General features: G+C 46.3%; 1 protein-coding gene across 6 annotated transcripts in view; it reads left to right on the forward strand.

The window, feature by feature from the left end:
• The window catches only part of Bnl (fibroblast growth factor branchless), an 88,880-nt gene that overhangs the window by 8,192 nt on the left and 56,261 nt on the right, over positions 1–24,427 (forward strand). The window contains exon 1 of one of the 6 annotated variants that reach the window (XM_077707511.1): positions 17,758–18,279. The exons of 4 other annotated variants lie outside the window; for them this stretch is intronic. The gene's annotated coding sequence lies outside the window, so the exon portion shown is untranslated. Of the gene's footprint in view, positions 1–17,757; positions 18,280–24,427 lie in introns of those variants that run through there. One more of the 6 variants, XM_077707512.1, reaches the window with a different exon arrangement.

Below are 24,427 nucleotides of genomic sequence, written 5' to 3' on the forward strand. Positions count from 1 at the left end.
GGGGGTACCTTGAATCTCTTGAAGTAACTGGTCGGGAGTACCGGGATGGTTGGGTCTGAGGCCATTGATGTGGTGAGCTGTGCTGGATTTGGCGGATTGATTGTCGACTAGTGAGGGGAGAAAGTAGCATGTTCGTTTTGTGCTGAGAGCTCCTTGAAGGCTCTAAAAACAACAAAAATATAAATATCTCGTTGGCCAGTAGTTATTTAACTATCTAGCTTGAGTGGCCGCCGGGGCAGACTTCAAAGACATCCCTTTTCCAGACAGTCTTTTCCGAGTAAGGCGACGGAGGAGGACGAGAATGGTTCAGCGAGGCAGCCGACGTCGGGGTTTGTTATCCCAAAAAGAAATTTATGACCCAAACCCGTCGCCTCGCGTTTGCCCGCGCGGAAGACGGGGAAGCTTATTCTTCGGCGGAAGCTGGTCTCGTTCGAGGAGCACGCGTGCCGGGGCGGTTCCTTCTTGCGCCGGCTGAATACACACGGCAACGACGTCAATCCGCGCTTTTCCGATTCGACTCGTAGTCCTTCTTTGTTGGGTCGACTCCGTTTTGCTTTCTAAAGAAGGACGTGCCTTGGATGTCCGAAGAGATGAGGAAGAAGTACTTCTTCGAACCAAACGTTTTTCTTCCGTTAGTCTTACGTACAGGGGAAAGATTGGAAACCATAGCCCACAAAAAAACACTCTTTCCTGTCAGCTATGCGTGATCGTAATGTCCATCTACAACGCACATAGAGAGAGTTTCGTACTAATGTATAGTAGCAGAAAATTTATCGCTACAGTCGCGTGTAGTCGAGGACTTCACCAGAGCAGCTGAAAACGTTCATCTCGTACTTGGCCTGGCTTTCAGCGTGCCTTCGTATGGCCCCTGACGACAAAGGCAACGACATTACCAACACTTTTCTTTTTCGTTCACGTTCCGAAAAGCGTTTAAAATTTCTAACAAAGGTTTTTCGTTAGCTCTAATCTTTTTTATATATTTAAAAAATTAGGCACCCCTCTGCCTAACGACGACGGTGGTTGAACGCGAAGCTTTCTCGTGACGGATCATCGTCGTCTTTACACGGTGGGGTGCAGGATTTTTGTAGCGTGAGCTACACTGGCCGATGTTGAGCAGTTTCGCGTGGCTCCTGGAGAGCCGTGCTGGGCATGCGCGAGGAGCAGTGACGTCTCACGGCGCACAGCTGGCGCGCCGGAGCCGCCGCCGCCGCGATGCGATGCGATTGCAATGGCGATTGCAATAGGATTGCATTGCATTGGATTGGATTGGATTGGATTGGATTGGACTGGACTGGACTGGACTGGACTGGACTGGATTGGATTGGATTGGATTGGATTGGATTGGATTGGATTGGATTGGATTGGGTTGGGTTGGATTGTATTGGATGGGGTTGGATTGGATCGGATTGGAAATCGGTTTAGCAGCAATAATCATGATAATCAGCTAATCCTAGACAACCAGGAAACCTAAGAATAACCAGCCGAACCTTAGCTCATGCTATAGTATACGTATATCCTGGTATAGCCTAGCTAAGCCACTGCTCATTTTTCTTTCTAATTTTCACGTCTTTGCACCCGTCTCCAAATCCAAACAGCTTCTACCATGTCGAAATGGATCAATCGGACAGGGACTCAGGTTTGATTCCCGCCACGGGAAGCGTTTTGTTTTCTTTCACTTCACCCGTTTTCCCGTTACAGACGCCATCAGCGAGAACACTAAAGCGTTGCTTTACTTGTACTGGATTTTTAAAAACAATAATTTCGTTTTGTGCAGCCACAGGCCATGCTTGAGCTTGTTGGAAAGCCATGGCAAGTTACGATGGAATGCTTTTCCGCTGTACATGACGGCCGGTGTGTTGAAGCGCGCCTCTCTTAGTCACTGGAGACAGATTTCCCTCTAGTATATATAAGTACGAAAGTATACGGCAATGCAAACCAACAGCGGCTATGGCTACTACAATAATTAGTACGGGGATAGAAAACAACACGGGCGGGTCATTGCACAAGAAGTAGGCATCGCCAAGCGCTCACATCCGCAATGCATGTGGTCCGCATCACATCGTGCATGATGCAGAAAATTGTGTTACATCAAACGTTAGCGCAAGTGGGAAAAGAGTGAAAAAAGGACAGCCATTAGTGATCCATCAAAGCGTTCGTGAAATCATAGCATACGTTTTTCCTTTGTGAGTACTTGGTGTCCTGTGTACGAATACTGACCGATGACTTCGCCTTCAAAGGTTTACTTCGCACAGCGTGACATTCTAGAGCGCATGGCGATATTGTTACCTAAAAGCATTTTCAGAATGCCATTTCAGGGCACAACGCGTCGAAGACGTATCCGAACTACGCTGGACATATATATATATATATATATATATATATATATATATATATATATGCGTGTGTGTGTGTGCAGTTGAATAGGCTTTTTGACTTCTAATAGAAAGGAAACCCAATGGTAAGGCGTACGTAGGGTGAACTAGCTCACTTTTTTGTGTTGTGTGAATATAAAAATTTAGAAAAGGGTAGGAGAAATAAGAAATGTATAAAAAGTTACACTCCGTGTGAGATCTGAAAACACGGCATTCAGTTCGGGTTATGAAATCGTGAGCCTCCAGTACGCCCCGTGGTCGGTTCTGTTTAGTTTCTAAATAAAGTTATTCCCTCTCTTTACTGTCTTATGCTCACGCCAAGGCCATCGATAGCACACGGAGCCATGTGTGCTCTTCCAGCTTCTTGGCTCATGGAGCGCAGATTTTAAACACCGCAGTTTAGCACGCACGTTTAACGCGCCGTGAAACAATGCGCCGTCTTTATTCTGCATACCAGCTTCTGATCGAGCTTTGCCGCAGCCCCTCGTTGTCATGTCAGCTTATCTAAGTTGCGATTAATGTTCCGCTTTGTGATTGATGTGACGTCGCCCTTAAAATACCTGCGCTTCGGAATTTCCGCAGGTGCTTTCCCTAGAAAAAGAGAAAGAAGAAGCCAGAAGATTTTCCGACGTGCGTTCGGTTACCTGTGAAACTTTCTCTGGGCTTTTAGTCTCGCAGCCGCAGGCAATAAACATGTCCGAACTGCCTTGCTCGGCGCCAGTCGTAAAGAATAGCGCGCCTCATAAGAAAGAATGCCCGTACGCGACAACGCGGCATACGAGCACGCTCGAGGCGTCGCTATCCGCTCAACGTGCTGGCACGCGGTCGGACATCGTTTCGCAGTTTACCCATGCTAATTTTCTGCCGACGATGATCCTTGCACGAATGAGGTGCCTGCGGAGGAGAAGAATCGACATTTGGGCGAGTTGGTATCGGCTGAACATTTTCGAATAACAGCGTAAAAACACAGACACTAGCTGAAGAAAAAGACAGGACGACGCTGTACTCAACTAATTTTATTGAAACCTTATCACCACATAAATACTACAACCCCAACCCACATGCCCACACATCATGACGCGCAGCAGACCATACATATCTCAAACTGACCGATCCAAAAACAAAAGTTGTTTCTCATGCAGTGCCATCGACGGTTCACTAAGCACAAATCACCTCTTTTTCTTATGTGGAAGGCCGCGATGATTTCCCTAGTCTGCTGATTTTCTCGGCTCATGGATATCAGCAAACTAGGGAAATCATCGAGGCATTCAACTAAGCATTCTTAGTCATTCTTCCTTAGCATTCTTTCCGCTAAGATTGTGAAATAAGCACACGAACGTGACAAGTCACGTTCAGGTATAGCTTAATGGAAATAGTTTGGGCTGCGACGCTCTTGTCGACTGAAAAGCGGCTAATACCACCGACGAGTGTTTTTTGGAGTTTTCCGTCCTTAGCAGAGTTTTTTAAAGGGGTAACAAAGAGGCACAAAGGTGGAAGAGGCACAAACGGTAACTGCTGCTTGACGGCACAACTGCGCCTTTCTTTTAATTTATTCGTTGACAGAGCAGAAAGACCTCCTCAGCTCTTCACAACACCGATGAATTCCATGAAATCACAGGGAAGTGCAATAATTCTGTACAGATTACTGTGCTATTCTGCTCTGCAGAAGCAGATGAATAGCGAAGCTGAGGAAATGACAGCATGCAGAAACTATGCATTATGTACCGATTATCAATATTAGACAGCACAAAAGATTATTTGCAACTAATTTTCTTATTTTTAGGTTTCCAAATGCCCGTGAAGGTTACCCGGCACGGCAAATGGTGGCTGTCACGACTAGAGTATTTGAAAAGTGCCGAGATGCTCATTCCTATAAGCTCCGCTTCTCGTTCCTTGTTCGTCCTACACGCGTGCTACCTCTTGCCGGCCGGCGGTGTACACGCACGATCGGTGGACGGCTGGGCACGTGTTCGTGGCGTCACCCTGAAACTTTTGTGTGTCAGATTTGCACGTGGTTTTCTCCTAGGAGGCCTCTTTTCCCTTGAGTGGAGTGTGAGCGGCTGTGTCCCGTTCAATCTGTTCTTTGCTTGTTTGTATTTATTTATTTATTTATTCAGGTACCCCTAAAGGCCCTCCGTAGGAGGGTATTACATAGGGGAGAGCATGCGCATATATCGAACATAACATGAATGGGTGCTAACAGAATGATAAATTACAAACGTAGTAAAAAAATACAAGCAATAAGAATTTTTAAAACACATAACTACAAAAACATATAACTACAAGGCAAGCACATCACAGCAAAAAATAAAAAATAATAATAAAAAGGTCAATATACGCAAGCAAGAACAGAATTATGTCACTTTATTTTTTAAAAAGTCTTGAAATTTTGTTAGGTTAGCTTCTGTGGCAATGTGCTGTGGTAGGTTATTCCAGTCTATTATTGTGCGCGGAATGAATGAGTTTGCGAACGTAAATGAATGGCAAGTGATGCGCTTAACTTTACAAGAATGTTCGCGCCATGGAAATGTAACAGTGGGTGAGTGAAAAAAGTCGTCACGAAGGCGCTCATGATGATACAGTTTATGAAAAAGTGTTAGGCGGGCACACCGGCGTCGAAGTGATAATGAAGCCAACTCGGCGCGATTTTTCAGCGCTGTGACGCTTGCGTATGGGGAATAATCAGAAAAAATAAAACGAACAGCATGGTTTTGCAGGGATTCAATATCACGCATAATGTATTCTTGACTTGGATCCCAGATGGCAGATGCGCATTCGATTTTAGGGCGAATGAGAGTGAGGTATGCAAGTTTTCTAATGTGTGATGGTGCCTGCTTTAGGTTATGTTTTATTACGCCTAGTGTACGATTGGCAGATGCGAGCGTTTGATTAATATGGTTATGCCATGTTAAATGTGATTGAAAATGCACTCCAAGGTATTTGTAAGTAGAAACCAGTTCAAGTGTATTGTTGTTCAGGAAATATGTATTTGGAATTCTAGTTGAGGAACGGGTGAATGACATGCACTTTGTTTTAGAAAGGTTAAGAGTCATTAGCCAATCAGAACACCATGCTTTTAATGTGTCAAGATCAGCCTGAAGAGCCTGGCGGTCAGTGTCACTTGAAATGTTACGATATATTACGCAGTCATCGGCAAAGAGCCTTACTCTAGATGTTAGGCCGTTAGGTAAGTCATTAATATAAACTAGAAAGAGCAAAGGGCAGGGCACCCCAGACGTTACCTGTACGGAAGACGAATTTGAGCTGTTAACGGATGTAAACTGAGTTCGGGAGGATAGAAAATCTGTTATCCATGCAAGAGCATTAGTATGAATATTAAGACGTCTTAGTTTGAGTAGGAGTCGGTGGTGAGGAACACGGTCGAACGCTTTAAAAAAATCCAGAAAAATGGCGTCGACCTGATTACTAGCGTCAAGAGATGAGTGTAAGTCGTGAGTAAAACCGGCGAGCTGTGTGTCATATGAGTAACCCCTGCGAAAACCATGCTGATATATGTAAATAATGTTGTGTTTTTCAAGGTATTGGATGATTTGGGAGTGTATGATGTGTTCTAACTGTTTACAGATCGTATTAGTTAATGAAATGGGTGGGTAGTTTAACGGTGATGTGCGGTCGCCTGATTTGAAAAATGGGTTAACTTTGGCAATACTCCAGTCATCAGGAATTGAACCATGAGATAATGACTGTGAAAAAAGTGCGGTTAAAATAACAGACATGTTGCAAGATATATTTTTGAGAAGCTTGTTGTTGAACCCCAAATTATCGGATGCCGAGGAAGTCTTTAATTTGTTTAATAGTAAGTAAATACCGGCTTCTTCAATCATTATTTCTGGCATAGCACTACCTCATGATATATTTAAAGTTAAAGCAGGGGAAGGACAGGCATCTTCCTGAGTAAAAACTGAGGCGAAGGCGTTGTTTAATAGCTGTGCACACTGAGATTCGGGAATTCTTGCGCCATTAGAACCACTAAGGATGATATCAGGATTGCGTTAGCAATGAATAGGGCACATCGGCAAAAGTTTTATCCGTTGTTCCGCGGATACAGCGTGTCAGAAAGACATAGAACAAAACAGCTCGTGCGGACAGAGGTGACGTCGGTGACGTTGACTGCAGTGCCATCGCGTACAGGCCTCAAGTGGCTCGACGGCCCCGGGTGATGTGGCGTGCAGGTGGCGGGGCTCGAGCGCGGTTGGCGTTTCTCGGCTTGTTTGGCACGGCTCGCGGATGCTTTTCTTTTTTTTTTTTTTTTTTTTTGCAAACGGGGTGCGACAAACACACCGTTGCCGGCTTCTGAAGCGAGAACAGTCCTTGCAGAACATCGACCCGAAAAACCAAAGCAGGCTTATCAGAAAAAGGCGTTTTTAGGTGCTAACAAGCCCATATAGTCAAAATAGGCATAGTAAACTATAGCTTAAAATGCTCCCCTTCCCCTAGCTCATGCTTATATAATGAACAGACTTGTTCCGAACCCAAGGGAAAAATAGGCATTCTGCCTAAAGTTCCGGTATCTACTCATGAGTTTAGCCCCGTAGGCTGCCTGACTTGTGACATCAGACGGCGATGTTACGACAGTTAGCAGCCAGGACAGACAGAAAATGTTCCCACTCTTCAACCATAGCCCGCATCGACTGAGCGTGGATTGACGACCAAGCATTGAACTTAACCTGCAAACCGGATCGCGCAGACATTGCACCATTCCCGAGATTTATACTCTCTATTCATATAAATGTAAAACTAATTGGATTAGAATTAAGTGGTTACTTGGAGCAGCAATGAGGTCAAATTTTACGCAAACGGGGTTGAGAATGTTTGTCGGCATTTGGCGACATGTTAGACTTCCAGTCGCTGAATTCCGAGCAGTCTAAACAGACAGGAATCTCCCAACGGAACAGAGCGCTTGTTAGATACGCATGCCGGGGAAGGCAAGTTGACGAAACGTGCCGCCTGCCATCTGCATGGAATGCTTGCTCGCCTAGCGCTTTCGTCTGCAGAGGAGCTGCGTTGTGTATACGCTGGTCACGCAATAAAATATTTGACGTGTGTGCTGGGCAGTCGTGCTTCCGTTTCGTTGCTTCTGTACTTAGTATCCAGGAAATTACGGTGTTCGACCGCGGACGCCATGACACGAACCGCCGTCACATACTACTATCGTCCGCGCGCCTTAGTTTTCTTCCGCTTCAGCTGCAAACATAGACATACGAAAACCATCTAAGAATAGGAGAGAAGATAGCAATGGCACGCACTCTGCGGCATGCATTTTTCTTTGGCATGATGGGAAATCGGTGGGAGCGCGTGCATATCCCAATAAGCTGTGCACAGGCCCGGCCAGTTGCGTGGGAAAAGTGTTGGTGGCGTACAATTCGTACATGAACCCAGAAACACGGGAAAAAGAAAAATAAGAAACCATCTTGTTATTAGAACGGCAATAAGGACATCTCTGTTTAGCAATCAGTCCTTATTCTATAATCCATTGAGACCGTTTCCCATAACTACTGCGTTATAATGTGGGCCCAATAAGTTTACAAGTTCCAAAGTTTGTTTCTAAAAGTACGATGGAATGTGTTGTACATTGTAGGTATACAAGAGGAATTCCCAAGATTGCAAACCTTAGGTGGGGCCTCCTGTGCTCTTCCCTACATAGTGAACAATTGTATGTGTTTTTTTTTTATGTGGAAGCTTTGTTGTTTAGTGTTAGAGGAATCTAGGTAGCAATCACTCGTCATGAGTATGAACGCCATCTCGGTGTCAAATCCAAGACACTAAAGTCCGTGATCGGCGCTGTTCCTGTACTGAGTCTCTTTACAGTTTACACAAGCGTCGCTTTGGGCGTTAAGCTACCCCACTTTTTTTACTGAGGAGTCAATTGATACTTACCGACGCGGTTCGCGAACCGTTATGCTTGCTTCCTGGTTTAGTAGAACCGGACCCGATTCAAAACAAAAAAGCCACCCGAACCCGAACCGCTATTTCTCAATAGAGAAAAAAAAACTGTACTATCCCTTCCCAAAGAGAGTTGAAAGAAGAGTGAAAGCTTCGCCCAATCCAACAAAAGTGCGTCCAATCGACCGCCAAACCTTGAAAGATCCAAATCGCAAACGAAGACTTAAGCCATGCGGCAATTTTTCGTGCACTAAGTAAACGCATCTATACGAACGATCCACCCGCCGCGGTGGCTCAGTGGCTATAAGGCGTTGCGCTGCTGAGCACGAGGTCGCGGATTCGACTCCCGGCCGCGGCGGCCGCTTTTCTGATGGAGGCGAAAAGCAAAAACGCCCGTGTGTACGAGTTTTCGGCGCACGTTAAAGATCCCCGGGTGGTCAAAATTAATCCGGAGCCCTCCACTACGGCGCGCCTCATCGCCTACGTTGCGTCGGCGCGTTAAACCCTACAAGCAATCAATATACGAACGATCCAAATGTATACTGATACGCGGTTTACAAGATAAAGGCATACTATTGTGTTCCCTCTTCATGATAGACGCGTGTATTGTCTTATGTAGAACCCTTCCTTTTTCGCGATTTTCGAGTAACCGTTTTGACACAATGGACGCCCGGTTTCACGCGCGCCTTGTATGGAGACATCTTATTCGAGCTTTTCGGTCGACCAACCGGTATATGGGAAATGAATTAGTTTTTTGACAGGACGCCATCGATCCCACAGGAAAGCTATCACTTTAAAATGAATTGCTCCAACGTATGTGATTAGATTATTCCTCATGGCTTAAAGCCGTGTAAGATATCCCTCCCCATCTGCAACGAAATTTTATCGTACTCAAAACAAGAGCAGTTTCTCTTCCCGCTACAGACTAAAACTTGTCAGACTATCGGGCCCCGATAAAATCGCCGACACATTTCTCACTTCGAAGCCGTGGACCGCGGGCAGTATGTGGGGCCCTAGAAATATAAAGGCTGCCCGTAGAAGCGCTCAATTTCGTAATGAACGGAGGAGTAAGAGAAAGTGCCGGGACAAGGTTGCAGCAGCAATACGTGAACGCAAATTTTGGTGCCGTGAGAACCAGCCTGCAGTGCACTCCTGATCAGCAGCGCTGCAGGTGGCCTGGCTGTGGGTAAGCCACACAGCAAGAGGCGGAGAGAAAACGTGCATGCCGAGCTAAAAAACCAAGAGTGCTCATTTCATGCGAAGATAAAGGAAAACAAACAGAGACTCTGCCTGAAGAAAGTTTAACGCGTGCGCCGGCATAGAAGGACGATTCAGCCTGGCGAAGCCTAACAGGGATGCTTTCGGAAATTCAGGATTGCCTAACGTTTGCAGGAATTCTAGTGTCACGAATACTTGCAGCGTAATTGGTGCCCCACCAGCAAGGAGCAGCGACTTCACTTCTAAATCAAGCAATGAAGTTAACGCGAAAGTGGGCACTATTAAAGGAGCCGTGAAGACAAAATACGAGTTGGGTTTATTAGAAAGACTACTTAGTCCCGATAACAATGATACCAATATCATCGCAATCTTCGAACAAAGAACGGATATATTAAAGAAAACGTGTGAAGCAGTCGCGACCCCCTAGCCAATTTCCCGCAACTTTTCTATGACGTCACGGAACCTTGTTTGTGCGATTGGCGGCCGCCTAACTGACCTGTCGCGACGACACATGACTGGACGTCTGTGATGGGGCCTCTAGTTCCATTTGACCGCATCACTTGAATGCTAACGTGCGGTTAACGCACTGAAAATTATGTTTTATTGTTGGCCCGTAGGACGTCATTATTGCTCATAACACGTCACTGTGGCGCAAAATTTGAAAGTTTTAAATACTTCTTGCTTTTTTTTTCGTTAAAAAAACATCTTTTGGGGCTGTAATGGAGCTGAGTGAGATACTGAATCCTAGTTTTTTCAAATTACACGAAGTTGTATTTTCTCTCCATGGCTTCTTTAAGACCGTACAAGGGCAGACGGTGTCTGAATTTAACTGAGAGAGAGAGAGAGAGAGAGAGAGAGAGAGAGAGAGAGAGAGAGAGAGAGAGAGAGAGAGAGAGAGAGAGAGAGAGAGAGAGAGAGAGAGAGAGAGAGAGAGAGAGAGAGAGAGAGAGAGAGAGAGAGAGAAACTGACCTGCAGACAGGGTAATGCTTCATAGGGGCTAGTCTAGTCTTCTCACAAGGAATTCTTACGGACTAGACATGCTCGAGAATCCTATCGGTACGAAGACCCAACCTTTGTGGAGAACATTCACTCTTATATACAATTCGCAGAGTGCACGTTGTACGCACACATACCACAGTGCAGTAAGCACACTACCTGACTCGGCGAAGACGAGAACAGCTTCTGACCTGGTCGTCACCTACAACACAATCCTTGTGTTAGCACGTTAGCACTCACATTCTTAAGACTGACACACATCTCGAAGGCTTATAGCTGCATAGATTACCAGATACCTCAGGCGGTATTGCCGCGAACCAAGCCTTTTGATTTGATTACTAAGGTTTTGTTGCCAGTGCCTGGCCTAGCCCGGCTATGTAAACTTGTGTTTTATTAAGCGATGCGCATGTTTTCTTCCTATTGTGTATGCCGCACTGGTAATCTTGTATTGATAGGGAAATGGTGCTGCTTTGTGGCCCCGATGCTAGACTGTTCTTGTTTGATCGGAAACGCTCCAGGTCTGATCCGATGTTGCTAGAAACGAAAGCACAACAGATAAATGAGAAGAAAGCCAACGCCACGGCATTCGACCCACCGGCGCACAACTATACATGGGTGTCACTTTGTTGATTACTTCATCGTCGCTTGTGTTTTGTTTTTTATTGTTAATTTCGGAGCACAAAGTCGCTCCAATAAACGTTAATTTCAGCTGGTACCTTGGTTCGTTCTTCACTGCGTAACAATATTTAGGAGCATAAAGCTGCTAGATGTGCGGTTACACCCCCCAGATGAAATTGCACGCACAACCTAGCAGATATCTATCAAGATGAAAGGAAATTTGACACTAATTGATTGATTGTGGGGTTTAACGCGCCGACGCGGCGCAGGCGATGAGGCGCGCCGTAGTGGAGGGCTCCGGATTAATTTTGACCACCTGGGGATCCTTAACGTGCACCGAAATCTCGTACACACGGGCGTTTTTGCTTTTCGCCTCCATCAGAAAAGCGGCCGCCGCGGCCGGGAATCGAACCCGCGACCTCGTGCTCAGCAGCGCAACGCCTTAGCCACTGAGCCACCGCGGCGGGTGAAATTTGACACTAGGGATGTTTCGTGAGGATTTGGGCGAGAATGCGTCAGGTAGTTCTTTGTCTTCCTGTAGTACCATTCATTTTAAAATGACAAACTTAGCGTGGACCAGTGCCTTGGTTTCAACTATAATTGGGGGAAGGTTGGAGAAACTCAAACTGGTCGCCTCCACGGCTTCCTTCTGTCTGAAGATATTTCTCTGCTATGGGATTCAACCCAATGTAATCTCTTCGTGATATTTGCTAGGAAGAACCTCTAAAGCTAAATTATGAGAATCGGATTGACTAACAATGGCGAAACACACCGGATCTTCCAGGCCTTTTATATCCTTTTGACAATCCAAGACGTATGGAGCTGCAAACTTTCCATCTCCTCCCACACATGTCAAACAAATTAGCCACGATCTATGCACACACTCTCTCTCTCTCTCTCTCTCTCTCTCTGTATATATATATATATATATATATATATATATATATATATATATATATATATATATATATATATATATATATATATATATGTGTGTGTGTGTGTGTGTGTGTGTGTGTGTGTGTGTGTGTGTGTGTGTGTGTGTGTGTATTTATATAGCGAATCAGAATAGGAAATGAGGGGCTCGGTGAATTAAGACAGAAAATAAGGGTTGGCAGTCAAGAAAACCTCGGAAAGCAAAGGGGAGGTTGTTGTAGGTCATAGAAACAGATAAAGAATTTTGAAAGACAGAAAGAAAGTGGAGAAAAAATGCCCGTTGGGTGGGATCCGAACACACTACCTCCAGAATACGTGTCTGGTGCGATGGCCATTACGCTACCGGTGGGGCTGTTTTCCCCTCCACTTTATCGGGTACGTTAAGGTATTTTTGTTTCCTGCGCTTGGGGGTGGTAGCCAGCGCCACTCCGACTACTCGGAGTTAAGGGGAACTTCTTTTTGACCCCCGGGCCGTGACTCGAGCATCCACGGCATGTAGAGAGTGGTCTACCAGCGTTGAGCCCCCTTAAGCTACCTTACGCTCCCTTAAGGTTAACGGGGTTCAACGCTAGTAGACTACTCCGTGGTTATGTAACACTGTGCTTGGTACAGTCAACGTGTGACGGCACCTGTACGACCAGGGCAGTTCATTGACATATGCAACTTCCATCTGTGAACACCCCTCGGGCGAGTCTAACCAAATATCCACCATTCACGACCAGCACCGTCTGATCGAATATACAGGATATCGCCTGTCCTGTCAACTCTGCCTTCACTGTCCGTGTTTTTCGTTGCGCTTCAAATCATGAGACCCGCCTCTGGAGCCTCGCTGGAGACGCAAGATGCCTGATCGCGCAGCTGAAGCAGCGACGTGTTGCACTGATTTTCAAGCAAGACCTCCGCGTAATACCTGCCGGTGTGAAAAGGTTGGGCGCGTGTTCGTGCGCACGTTCGGGCGTGTGCGTGTGAACTCGCGGCTGTGGGCGTATGCGTGTGCGCATACAAATCCACATTTTCACATTGAGATCACGCAGTAGTGCCTACCACACCCGAATCCCTCTCCAAATTTTAGTGACGTAAGTTGCGCCACGCATGGTGAGCTTCAACCATTCCTTCCTATAGGCAAACTCGCCGCAGCCTCCCACCATCATAGCGGCGCCTCTCCCGAGACGAAGCTACAACTTGGCGGCGGCTCCACACGAATACCTATCCCCCACTTCATCCGCCTCCACCTCATATTCCCCATTAAACCCTCCCTGTGTGCTCCCTGGCCCCAGCCTGGCACCCTATACCACATAGTATGGGCGCGCCAACGCACTCCAGACTTGTCTCCACTTCCCAACCACGCCATCGAGCAGTCATGGGCTTCCCTGGCCAGCCCAGACCCGGTTGTCCAGCTCAGCCTGGTGACTCGGACAAGGACAGTTAGCCAAGTAATCCCGTACCGGGGATGCCTTCGACGGGGCGAAACCCACACAGCAGCCTCTGCTAGGCAAATAAGAATATTTCTCTCTCCCTCTCTTTCACACCCCTTCTCCCCCCGCACCGATACACAGCGTATTTAATGTAGACCTATTTCATAAATGTAGTGTGGGAGACATTTCCTCCAGGCTAATCAGCATGCATCAATTCCACTCCGGTCTTTGCAACGCATAAACGGTAATGAAGTGAAGTTGGGGAGAGGGAAGAATTCTCCTCACTGTGAAATTACCATTGGACCTATTAGAACCCAGATATGCATGCACTGCAAATAGCCTTGCCCTTGAACGAAAGTTACGCCCCATCCTGAAGTAGGAAAACTTGCTCGTCAGTGATGTTCGTTGCATCTCTCTCTTCATCCTTTTGTTAAGCTATGCTCGTTCTCACCGGAAAAGAAATCGTCATATCTTCACGCGCCTTGCAAGCGTGAGCAGTCTCTTCGGATGTGTCACCGGCGCTGTTTTTGTGTGCCCGTGAGCACCTCGCGATAAGACGGCGCGGATACAGCGTAAGCGCCAACCGAGCCCTTTCTCTGATCTCAAATGCGGTTGACAGCGGTGACAAAACGTCGGGGCTACGCGTTTATCGCTTTCTCGAGCAAAGCACTCAAAGGTTATCTAGAGCGAAGGAAATTCCATGCGATGATAGGTAATGGCTGACAACAATGTCTGGGTGACGTCACAAAGCTCACAGTAGCGTGTAGCTATAAGAATTTCCGCATTACTTTCCGCCGACTGTCGTATATCAGTAGGGCCATAAGGAATGTGACGCGCGTTTATCTCCGCGCTGATGTCTCACGCCTTCCCGAGTCTTTATCAGCGGCCTTCGAAACATCGACCTGTCTGTCATTTGGAAACGCGTTGATATTCACATTGGCCGGGTTCGCTGTGGAGGCGGTGCTCGGCACGTTTGCTGACTAGATTTCGGATTGTCCAGAGTACGTCAAGGAAACTCATTGACAAGAACGACTTCAAAATCAGGGCGCGTGTTGCGCGGTTTAATATAAAGCCAAAAAAGGCATCCCGAACTAAACAAAATTCAGGCACGTGAGCTGGGACCGTCGAGAATTTGGTACATGCATGAGTCAATATTGGCTTTCGTTCGCTACTCTGAAATCGGTTCTTGTACAGCGTTTCAGCTGAATATCAAGTTTTTTTTAATTATTGCCTGTATGGTTTCTTCCTCTTGTATCCGCACTATAGTATCGATTTCAAAATTTCCTTCTGTTAGGCAGGAAGTAAACCTACTTACAACTACAAGCGTCGGACAATGACTAAAACAAGAATGATGAATATTCTGCATGAGTTGTACTTATTCCTGAGAGCCAGACGTCGGGCGAGCTGTTTCTGAGTTGCGCCCGTGCAGAGGCTAAGGAAGCTTCAAGCTTGCCCGAAAGATGAAATTGCGGTGTCATTTTTTCGGTGAGTCATGTCACTTAAATACTGACCAAACAAATGTTAAATAATTTTGTAGGTGTATGCCGCCATACTCTAAAAGGCAAAGAAACAATCCATTCCAATGAACCAGTAAGATATATTTAGCCGGTTCAAGCAGCCCTTTGAAATTCTGGCTGAGCCGACACAACAAAATTACCATCCCTTCGTAAAGAAAGTTGAGAAAAGCGTGAAAGCTTTTTCACATCAAAAGTGCGTCAAACCTTCGCTAAACATGCGTCCATTCGATCGCCAAATTTTCGAAGACCCAAATCACTTACGAAAAACGAACCCATGCGGTGATTCTTCGCGCACTAAGTAAACGCATCTACGAACTATTTAAATGTATATGGCTACGCAGTTTACGAGATAGAGGTATGCTATTGTACACCTTTTTACACATGATCAATGTGTGTATTGTCTTATCTAAGCCATTACTTTTTCGCGATTTTCAAGCAACTGTTTTGACAATCCCGGTTTTACGCCCGCGCCGTTTGTCCAGAGATCCTATCGGAGCTTTTCGATCGACCAACCGGTCTATGTGGAAATGCATTCGTTTATGACCGGACGCCATCGGTGCCACTAAGAAAGCTCTCGCTTTAAAAATCTATCCTTCAGAACGCTTGAATGACATTAAACAGCATTAGAAAGCGTAAATTTTTCACAACTCCAGCCGCTTCTGCGTGCCACAGAAGTTGAACGGATAAAAGAGTAAAGCGGACCGTGCTATGAGGCAGGACGAATGGAAGGCCACCGTTAAGTTTAGAACAACCGGTGATCTGTAACGTGCGCCGAAATATCGATATACGGCTGTTGTCCCTTTTCACGTTCACTGCAAAAACGGCCGCCCTGTCGGCCGTCCTCCGGCTGAGCCACTGAGCCACCTCGGCGGGGTTTCTTTACATTGCGAAACATTTATTGAAGGCGAACATCTTCGACAAAGCTCTGCGGTTGGGTCAAAGCTTAAAGGGACTCTGCAACACTTCCTACAGACGTTTCCACTCTTTGCTTCGTGTCTGGAAGCGCTGCGGGAGCACAAATTATCGCCAGCACGGAGCGGTCCTGCGTGATTTGCTCGTAGCAACAGATAGGGCTTCCATTTCTGATTTGCTATTTGGCTTTCTTCTTAAAGTGGCTATCGAATGCGTTCATTGCTGCAACTGAAGAAAAGCCGGCCAATAGCCTCTATACCACTGTGATGACGTCATTCAAGCGCTCGAATAACGCCAAAGACCGGAGAAGTGAGAAAATTGGCTTGAGAAAGTTTTTAAGTTATCTGGCGGGCATGGTGCAGTAATTTTTGGCTGAGGTATTTTGCGACCCCCTAATCTAACTACTGGATGTGATGGTTAACTACGTTCTGAAAACATTTAAGACAGAAAAAATTCGAGAAAGGAGTTACATGGTCCCTTTAAATGAATAGAAAAAATAGTGCACTCGAGCTTTACTATAGCAAGTCCCATAATATGGCGGAACACAGACTTGCCGCAGTTGAAAAGCTTTATGGTAGAAGTAACCCCTAACCTTCGTTTCCGTGCACACACACACACAAAAGAAAAACAACGAAGTTTGTTTTATAACGCAAAACCTCTTTTAACTCGCTTGAACACGCCCTGTCTCATGATTGATTGATTGATTGATTGATTGATTGATTGATTGATTGATTGATTGATTGATTGATTGATTGATTGATTGATTGATTGATTGATTGATTGATTGATTGATTGATTGATTGATTGTGGGGTTTAACGCGCTGACGCAACGCAGGCGATGAGGCGGCCGTAGTAGAGGGCTCCGGATTAATTTTGACCAGCTGGGGATCTTTAACGCGCGCTGAAATCTCGTACACACGGCCGTTTTTGCTTTTCGCCTCCATCAGAATAGCGGCCGCCGTGTCTGGGATACGAACCCGCGTCCTCGTGCTCATCAGCACAACGCCTTAGCCACTCAGCCACCGCGGCGGGTCCCTGTCTCATGACAAATCGCAGCAGCCCTTATTTGTGCTGCATGCTATAGGCGTACCTCACTGGCCTCACCTGCGTAGTTATTAACAAAGTAAGAGAGCAACATTTTGAGCCGATATTCATGTAAAATAAAAACATCAATGCGCGTGTCCGACCTGTTATGTAATAATAAACACGGCCAGCCTACGCAAGCCATAAGCTCATTTCCTTATTTTGCTTGCTCAACAGTGACGAGATGGTGTGTATGTGTGTACTCACGGCGAGACAAGAGCACGCGTGACTACCACTCGGTAGTATCAACGCCGAGAAGGCGTTACTAAAGCCTTTATAGCAAAAATAATCATTCAGAAGCGACTTTGCTAGTGTCAGTATACGCAAGTAAGGTTTAAAGTTTCAGTAAAGAAGGACGTTGCAATGCGGCAGCCCCTTAATTGTCAAAGCGAAGCCAGTGGGCGTCAGTTAAACGGCCTTCTCGTCGTGTCGGCGTTGGCCGCAGAAAGCGCTTGCGTGATCGCGAAACCCCGCGCGTGCCCGCATCGATGGCCGTGCCGGCGGCAGCACCCTACAGCGCCGGCGTCGTGAGGCAAAGCACCACCCTCGATTTAAACATAGGCCGCATGGACAACCAACATCGACGCCAGCTCGAGCGAGAGTTTTCACTACAGTTTGCGAAATCACAGTAACTGTAACGAACGGCTTGCAGGGCGTACTGCGTGAAAAGAAAGAAACGCTAGTGCAAAGAGAAGTAGCGAAGCCATATATAGTCTTGCCTCGGAGTTGAGAGACCCCTCCCACGCAGCGACGGGTTTTCTTTTTTCACCTGCGACTTCGCCTTCGACCGCGCCGGCCCCAACGCGTTACGCTGCGTGCGTGACGAACAAGCGATAGCGGCCGGCGATAGGTGCGCTCGACAAGGGCTCAAACGCGCAAGCCGCCGCCGCGTGTCCACCCTGCGCCAATACGTAGGGCCCGTCCGACGGCAGCGGTCAGCCGCGTAGTACTCCGCTCGGTGGCTGCGGGTCACCCGACGTCCAAGTCTGGTACGTTCGCTGTTCTGTGGCTGGAATTGTGGCTGTGTGCGTGAAGTGCCGTGTGCCGTGGAATGGACGGCGTGAGTGCGGTTCCCGGGGAGAGTCATTAAGCTCCTCTTGGGCCTTCGGGGAGTAGACTTCATTAGACGCGGTTTGACGTGCTATAGTGCGCTGAAATTAGAACAGTGGCTGGTCACCTGAAGAAGTAGTGTTCGGAGAAGAATTTGCGCACGTTGTATTTGTAAGCTGTAGCGAAACAAGTTACTTGGGACGCCGTTCGGCGGCCGACATTTCCGTTGCCTTTAGAAGACGGGAGGGACTATAAAGGTAAGTTGGCCGTTTCTCAGCGTGTTATATGCATGCAATCAAAGCTGCTTACTAGCGTTCAGCGAGTGAGAAATCAGGACAGAGAAGGTGACTTTAACGAGGAGAGAAGCGTCACTGGCGCGACATTTGAATGAATCTGTGTGTACACAATTGTATCGCGAAAGACTGGCATTGAAACTGAGAAAATTAAAACGTAATGCTTCGGTCCGAATCAGAAAAGATCCTTGTGCGATGTGAGTTTGGAAAGGTTGGTGGTCGGTACAGATTAGCGACCAGATGAAGAGAAATGGTTTCTCTATGGTGGGTTATTCCGGGGGATATACTTGCTGAAAACTAATAACAAATTACAATCATTATAGTCGTTGGCGAAAGCGCTGTGGCTTTTCAATGGCAGCTAAAGCTTCTAACTGCGTTTATCAAAGTCGATTATTCGATTTCCCAGTCTGGACGCGGTATTTCTTGGGAACAGTAAACATAAAAGCACCTGCGCGTGCTATTATGTTTCTTTCGCGCGTGTTAAGAAACCCCAGGTAGCTTTATTTCGCGGCGCGCGTTGCCTTAAGCGAAGTTACTACATTACGCGAGGTAATAGCACCGGCGCGTTAAGCCCCGAATTAAAGTGATTTAGCTCGATTGTATACACCGAAATAATACTACCAAAACTTTAAGAGGAGGACTTTACTGCCCTCCACACCCCACTTGGGAGTGGACCGAGGGGGAGAAGTCGGTCAGGAGCCCCCTTTCGCCTCATCTTGTATAGGGAGGCCGGAGGACAGCTGGTCTGGAAAAGAGCTTCATTCGGTCATATGTATACCTACGGGGGAACTTACCTGGCAGTGGGCGTGATATTTCTATTAAACGGGGAGGGAATGGGATAGATGGGGACAAAAGCAATTTAGGAAGTCCACAGGACAGAGAGTAAGGTAGATAAGCATGCTTACTTGGAAAAAAATCAATCATATATGTTTACGGCATTCTTCCAAGGAAGGCTTAGGAAACTCATGATTCGTCCAAATTTACTGGTCTAATTACTTGTCGAACACCGGTGACCATGCAGTTGCTCGAACACCGGATCACGTGGTCAGCAAAATAATGAATGCTAGGAGCATGAGTACACCGCCAGTGGATACGGGGAAGTGTTGAGCTAAATGCCACATTGAGCCCCTCCGGGGAAGCTTTGAGCCTGTCACGCCCTTTGGGTTTGCTGCGCTTAGCGCTGGGTTAGCATGGAGTGCCAACTAGCTCGTACCCGTACGTTGCTGAGTGAAGTTATGTAAAGCGATGGGATGAGTGTACGTGCATTTGATTATGCTACCGTGAGTCCTAGATAAGGAGGCTGGAGGAGATGGGAGTGTTTGTCTCGATATGAGTTGTTCCTGGGTGCGTGCGTGGACGTTGTGGAGTGTGCGGCGCTGATAACGGGTTGGCCGATAAGCGAGGGTAGACGCGGGAGTATTGACTCCTGCAGGCGCCTTAGCCCGTGCGTTTCCCTTCATATCTACGTTACCAGATGATGATAACAGCCTAAAACTATGGCTTGCCTCCTTTCGAAGCAAGTTTTTCCGGAGTATCGTTGCGTCTACGTTGCAGACCAGGGTATATATTTGGGGAAACTAGAGGTGGCAACGAAATAATTATTTTATCTTATTTTATCTTATCTTAATCCTCGTTATGTCCACTGCAGGACAAATGCCTCTCCCAAAGATCTGCAGCCGCGCCTATCGAGTGCCTGAAGGTCGATAGTATGATTGTATAATCATTGGTAGAGGCCTTCGTCCTGCAGTGTACATAACCAGGCTTAAGATAAAGGTAAAGATAACGAAATGATTCGCCCTGCACCACACAACGATTTAGCAACCCTGGTGGAGTACATTTGCTAAAAACCTCCCAATGAATATACAATCCAACTACCGGCCTTCAGGCACGCGATAGGCGTGGCTGCAGATCTTTGGAAGAGGCCTTCGTCCTGCAGTGGACATAACCAGGCTTAAGATAAGGATAAAGATAAGGCTAACGAAATAACTATTGCACAATAAATTTACCGAGAGATAACCCCTCAAATTGTAAGCTAGAGGAATACGTCGTATTTGTAGGTCGCAGCACACTAGAAAATTATAATTGCAGCTTTTACAATCTTTCTCTCAAACACATGTCCGTACAATGTATACGTGTCAGTGTTTGAGTGTGTGGCAGAGGGTGTCTCTGTCTGCGCGTCTGTGCGCACTCAAGCGTAGATGCATATGTGGTCAACGCGCATATACGTAACCTGTACTCCCCATTTATCAGGTTCGGCTTGTCGAGCGGGCTGCTGGAAAGGCCTATGGGTCCAGCACTCCACCTCCTGAACTCTGTCCAAATTTTATCATAGCACATTGTTTAGACTCCAGCGAAACATGGGTCGGCCGAAAAGGTATGCAGCTCCAGATGAACAACAAGCGCAGCGCAACCGCCGTCGTGCGCTGCTCGAGAACAAATGGGACGGCTGAGGGCACAACCCCGAGTATCGCGTCGAACCTAACAAATCTTAGCAAAACCGGAAAAAACTAGGTTGACCCCCAGCTCCGCTGCTTCTCCAGCCTTGCGCCACTTATGCAAGCTGCGCCAATTTTTTTCCCCCTTTTTACACGAGAGTGTTATATTTCGGGATACACAAATATTTGAGTGACATCACATCCGTCACGGAAGTGACGCCAGTACAACGAAGCAACCGGCCTGTAAAGGATGCACCCCTGCACACAGGATCTTCTTGCGTGGAAGCAACCTTTAGAACCAAGTAGTACTTAGGGTTGTTCGTTTTCGGGTTTTATATTTTAACACGGAAGTGTTTTATGCCGGGATACACCAAGATTTCACTGACGTCATATCCGTCACGGAAATGACGCCAGTACACCATTGCCGAAGTGACCCGCAAGCAGGACGTCGCTCGCCAAGCACACCCATATTACAGCCGCCGACCCGAAAATCATGCTCAGCTGCAGATTTCACTGCACATTTCGCTTTCATAGGAATGGCAGCAAGGGCAGAGTGCGAAACGTGCGGCACATCGGAGACGATACGCCACGTTTTATGCGAGTGCCCACGCTACTCGGCTGAAAGAAAAAAGCTGTCGTCAGCGCTGAGGAACCTGGACTCTCGGCGGCCATTTTCGGAGGGAAAGATTCTGTGCCATTGGCCTTCTCAGTCATTCGCTCAGAAGGCGACTAAGGAACTATTACGTTTTCTACGGGCGACGAACTTGAACACTAGGCTATAGACTGAGAGCCTCCAGTGTCAATCACTGTCAGTGCCTCTGTGCTGGGCATACGTGTCTGGTCCAATTTGTCCTCTTTTTTTCCTCTCTCTTTTTTGCCCATTTCCCCTTTCCCACGTGCAGGATAGCAAATTAGGCTCTATCCAGGTTAACTTTCCTGCCTTTCTTCTACATTATTCCTTCCTTCCTTCGCTTTTATGTTTTAAAGATTCCTATGACAGAGGAATGAACCATAATTTTTTTGTTCCGCTTTGCGCAGGCTGAAAGAGGCAAAAACGCCAACACCAAATGCTTACGAGTCTTCATTCAGCGCATCGTACGGCGCCAACCACACAACGGACCAAGAAACAGGGGTGGGGAGGCATGCATCTTACACGAAGTTGAACCAGTACAAATTGCATTTAGGGCGCATCCATCGTACTACCGAACTCCTCTAGACCTTTGGGCGTACAGACGTAGACACCTTCCATTTGAAAATACTGCTCGGGTGAACCGAACGAAACATCTTCCATGCACAGCCCGCAAATATGAAACTGAGTGGACCAATAAGCCACCGTGGTGCCATTATATCGAAAGCGACAACACACTGTTTGGATATCGGACATGGTTTTTGAATAACCAAGCACCTTAATTGCGTTCTTATAATTAGAATTAATAACAATTTACATAACTTATTAATTTTATAATAAAGTTCTTATGGCAATTAAGTGCGTTAACTTCACCAATTACGACTCTTTGTGCAGACTGAGGGCGTTAGACGGTTGGGACTTTGTACTTTTTTCGTGTTTCCATTTGTTTAGTTTTGTTTTCCTTTTTCTCTACTTTTTTGATTCATCATTTGAGGGTTGTGTATAAGAAGGACATTTTTAATTTTGTGAGTTCAATTTTATTATTTGGGTTCTTAGTTGTACGTTCTCTTGTTATATTTCCTTCCGCCAATAATATCTATTATATTATGCATTTATATGTATACGGCCATTCAGGTGTTACAGAGTGGACGGGGTACACAAATATAAAAAACAATAATAAGCAACTTATAAGTAGAAAAAAATTCACGCATCTCCACGAAGGGAATCATGACGAGTGGGCGAAGCACTGGGGATCGCTCTTACCGTAAGAGTGAGAGTGCTTACCCGTGATAGTGCTTACTGCTGCTAAAACGATTTCCAATCCAACACAATACAATTCGATTTCATCCAATCCAATCCAATTCAATCATATCCAATTCAATCCATTTCAATCCGATCCAATCCAATCATTTCCAATACAAATTCACTTAAATTCAATCCAATCCAATGCTCCTCACGCATGCGCAGCACGGCTCTCCGGGAGTACTCTCTCTCTCTCTCTCTCTCTCTCTCTCTCTCTCTCTCTCTCTCTCTCTCTCTCTCTCTCTCTCTCAATCTCTCTCTCTCTCTCTCTTTCTGGCCTTTTGTGAACCTTTTGTTCACATATGTTTCGATATACACGGTGCTGTGCCGTGAGCACGGACACCGGACTCCGGAAAAGCCTCTGCCATAAGGTGCTTCGCCTTAAAACTGCCCGTAAAACACAGGACTAGGACAAAGGGGACAAAACGGTCCTGTTTTTATTGTTCCTGTCTTTTGTGCACAGTCCTCCAATTTGTGCAGCACCTACTTGCCCAACGACATGCAAGTAATGGACGAAAACGGCAAACAGCCTCTCGTTATGCAGCCAAGAAGTGCGGTTTTTGAAAGTGGAGTGATCTGTGATTGAGACAACAGAGCCCGGCAGGAGGTTCCAGCCCCTGCTGATACTGGGCACAAAAGAATCATGCTGGTTCTGAATTAGGGTATGCCACCTTTTAAATCGTGATCTATGCGAGATGATAGATAGCAAGGACAACTGAATGGAGTTTCTTTTCAGTCTGCATTTGTAAACAATTTTATGAAAGGGGGATATACGCGATGTGACACTAACAAAACGATAATAATCTGATGGTATAAGTCGTGCTGCGTGATTATGGAGTGATTCGAGCATGCGTTAGTTGGTGTATCCCAAACCGATTAGTCGTATTCTACTTTTGACCCCACTGCAGCGTTTTATGAAGCAGCAGTTTGAGTGAAATAGGCGCAAGAGAAAAGCCTGCACAAAAACCAAGCATCCGTTTAGCAGTGTTGGTTATGTGCGTATGTGTGTATGCCAAGTAAGGTCATTATTAATGCAAACACCAAGCTATTTATAACTTTTGATGGAGGATAAGGGAAAGTCACTCAGAAAATACGCTGGGTCTTGGGGATTGATCCTCAGTGAAATTCTAATTGATCTGCACTTGTCATTATTAAATTTCATCTTCCAGCGGTCACACCATGCAGCGATGTTGTTAAGGTCAGCGTAAAGGCAAGAAACATTGGTTGGGTTAGTAATTTTTCGGCATATGACGTGAATGTTCTACTTCTCCATTTCTGCATTTTTGTGCCTACGCAATGAATTACACAATTTTTAAAGTCACTCTGGGGTATTTTTTAATGTAGCGTGAACACGATCCCATACTGACGAAGCATATTATAGTTGCGGGTGAACGAGTGTTGTGCATAATTGCAGTTTTAGTTGCCTCGCGGCTGTAAAACGTTTGTTTTGAGGTACCCAAAAATGCGGGGATCTTTACGTAGAATGTGGTCGTTGCGTATGTTTTATGAAAGATCATTGCTACCGATACGACGTTACGCATTCAAGACATGGTTGTCGACAGAGCGCACTGGTACATTAGGTTCATGCAAGATGCTCCGATTAATTTGCATTTATTTAAGTTCGACTGTCCACCTAGGCACGTTTGAAAGCATGTAGAAAAATAAATCATTAGTTATAGTACCACATGTAGACCTCAGCGAACCAGCAAGTTGGAGACTCGATAATTATAGGCAAGTCATTTATATA

Source organism: Haemaphysalis longicornis, unplaced genomic scaffold (assembly GCF_048455015.1).
Source record: "Haemaphysalis longicornis isolate Haplotype H1 unplaced genomic scaffold, Haemaphysalis longicornis Haplotype H1 scaffold_4, whole genome shotgun sequence".
Taxonomy (NCBI): Eukaryota; Metazoa; Arthropoda; class Arachnida; order Ixodida; family Ixodidae; genus Haemaphysalis; species Haemaphysalis longicornis.